The following is a 3,381-nucleotide window of genomic DNA, read 5'->3' on the forward strand; positions in this document are numbered from 1 at the left end:
GGGCGGTCGGGACAAGCAAGAGTTGAGAGGAGGGAGCCGCCGCCGAAGGGGTTCCCCGCCTGAGCTAACGTAGTGCTGGCATCCAGAAGTGAACGCAGGAGCGGCCGCCTGCCGAGGGCACCCGGTTGCGTGGCCGCCGCTCGGGCCGCAGCTGCGGCAAAGGTGCCCGGGCTGGGCGGCTGAGCGCCCGGGGCTCGACGCCGTCCGGAACCCCTGGCTGTTCGCGGGGGTGCACGCTGCGGAGGCGATAGGAGGTAGGAGGAGGAGGGCCAAGCGGCGAGTGTGGAGCGAGGGCGGACGGGCGGACGGGCTGCCGGGGAGGAAGGCTGTGTGTGGTCACGTTGTGCGCTACGTGCTGGGAGCGCGAGCTGCTAGCCGCAGCTGGGCGACGTCAAAGCCGGCTGCGCGGCTCTGCCGACTGCCTCCGCGCCTCCTCTGCTCCTCTGCGCCTCCTTCGCTCTGCCTGCCCGTGTCACCCCGGGAGCTCATCAGTATGGACAGCGCTTCGGGGCTCCGCGAGGCCAGCGGCAACCGGCCTCCAACCTCCCCCGCCGAGGCCCTCCCGGCTCTCCCGGAGTTCCGCGATGGCGAGTGTCCCTTCTTTATTTCTGATGCCGCCGATGCCGCCGTTGGCGTTTGCACGCCGAAGGGCCAGCTCCCACCTTACACCCGGGGCGATTACACCACACGCTATCCCCTCCCCGCCGCCCGAGGTCTTCCGGGATGGGTTCTGCTTGGCTAGAGGGCAGAACAGGCCACAGCACTTGGGAGCCACAAGCTTCTTCTTCATTTCTGTCTTTTTAAATGGAAATATGGTTATCACAGCAGATGAAGGCTCTGGGGCAGAAACACTATTTCAGAGATTCGTTTATTTTATATGCAGTGTCTCCCACTAAAGTTAAGTGCTTGAGAAATCTTTGTCCTTTTGTGAAAGACAGAGTCTTTCATTGGGTCAGAGCTAGCTCCAATTTAAAAAAAAAAAAAATCATAGATACGAAAGGATTAGAAAATCCAAAGCATATTTAATGTACATTGGAACAAGTGTAGAAATATCTCACCCAAAATTAATAAGGAAAATCTGAGAACATGTAGAGTTCATGGCTTCTTTCTGTAACTAAGATAATAGTGTTTCCTGAATGCAGTTCACTTCGTTGAATATATTCTTCACTATTCAAATAGCATATGGGTAGGGAAGTAATTGACATGTTTAAAACGTTCATTTGCACATGTGTTACAAAAGTAATTGCCAGGAAAAGTCTGGAGCACAGTATTCATTAATCTGCTTCCATAGTAAATTGATATAACACACTTCGGATCCCTCTCCCCAGGTTGTACTTCTGCTGGGGAGATGGGACCACAAGCACAAGAAAATGAATAGTCCCTGGTGTTTCCACCAAGGTCTTCTTCCTCACTGAAGTGAATTGTGCTTATCATTTTTACACGGTGTGATCTAGTGCTTACTCTACGTTTACGAGATATGAGGAACCAAGAATTTTAAGAGGATCCCAGGGATGCCTCACCGTGTTGAGGACCCCTAATTTATGAAAGGCTACTTTCACTAGGTAGAATCAAGTATTACCCGAGAGGCAAAACTCAATGTATGACATCCCTGAAGGGAAATTAGTGAATCTTACCCACTGGTCAACTGTGAGGGGGAAACTGTCCTACGATTCTGGAATTCAGGAGATCTGCCTTTTATGGGTAGACCATTCCTGCACATTGCAGCACAGCAGCTTCATCGGGCAGTAAACTGAAATTCCTTTCTCAAATCGAAGCTCAGAATGTATCTTAACTATGATTCTCTTCCGGATTTTAGCTTATCATGTTGTGAAGTAGTACTTCACCCCATATTTTTCACTGTCCTTTTAAATTCTTAGTTATGGAATCATGGGCTCTTTGAATGTTTGCAGGTCTCTAGATTGGAATATTTTATCATCCCAAAAAGTCAGTGTATGGCTTTACCAAAGGAACCCAAACTGAGTATACCTAATGGGGATTACTTTTTTTAACCTTAACATTAGAACCTGAGCTTCAGGAACCCAGGGCCATTCTTTTCCATGTAATAATACCTATCTCTGCATAGAAAGGACCATATATTCAAGGAGCCCTCAACAGTTCCTGAATGAGATAATTAGAGCTTGGGGAGAACTTAAAGAACCTGGTCTTCCTACTATTTCAGTTGTTGGAGAATACTTCAAAAAGTCTGTGGAAAAATGGAATTAAAAATAATATTAATCTTTCTGTGAACTTCTCGAGAACCCCTCACAGTTGAAATAAAAATTGAGGAAACAGCCAGGTGCAGCTACTCTATGCCACGCCTTATCCCACATGTTGTACATTTAAAGATTTATAAGACTTTCTTTAAGAAGCATACAATCTAGTGGGCAGGGTTTCAACATATGTACCACTGCTTCTGTTGAAACTATAAGTGCTATAAATAAAGTCCTAAGGCACAAGAGTAAGAAGAAAAATTGCACTGGATTTAATGTGTTTTCTTGTTCCTATGAAAACACTGCATAGATTACATCTAGAAATAATTGTCCAGTTCAATCAACCAAAGTATTCTTCTCTCTTTCTGGAAATTTAACATTTTTAGGCTGCACTGATCAAGCAGGCAGGATGTATTTCACCACACCTTAGCAATGGCTATTGAAGGCCTCCAGGTGGTGAGCCTGAGCTGAGGTTAAGGACACGCAGGATATGGTTTATCAGAGAGAAGGGAAGAACTCGATGAGGCAGATCCAGATGCTACTATGAAATCACGCCCAGGACAGTCTGTATGACCCAATTAGAGCAGTTTCCTATAGGAGCGGTGTAAATAATTTCAGGGATCACCAATTTCTTGGATTTTGCACAATGAACATGGATGTTACATGGAGCATAGAGCCCTAAGGAATCCCACATTGCATTACTGTTAGGGTCTATTCAAAAATATTTTTCTGTTTCTAACAGCAGCAGCAATGGACAGCCTATCATTCATAACAGGGCCATGAAAATTTAGAGGCTCTCTTCTGACAGCTATAATTATCTTAATGACCTGTTTTAGTTTTATTGATTATCATTTCATATAAAATTGCTGTCTCCATTCTCCAGTATGAGCATGACATTACAACACAGGTAGCATGGAGGGTCATGGAGAGTGTTGGGAAAATAGAATAATTTAATCGGGCCCCCTCGCCTCAGAGCAGGTTGGGGGTGGTGCAGCATTCTTTGTAGGCAAGTTGTGTGTGGGTGGAGTTAGTGCGCCTGCACAGCACTGCAACCCATCTAGCGTTGGGTGCCTCCAGCAGCCATGCACAGCCATGCTTTGGAACCTATGGCTTCCAAGGACCTGTTTGCTGGTTACCCAGCTCATAGACCTGCGTATAAAGGGTCTGGTGA

Source organism: Cynocephalus volans, chromosome 3 (assembly GCF_027409185.1).
Source record: "Cynocephalus volans isolate mCynVol1 chromosome 3, mCynVol1.pri, whole genome shotgun sequence".
NCBI lineage: Eukaryota > Metazoa > Chordata > Mammalia > Dermoptera > Cynocephalidae > Cynocephalus > Cynocephalus volans.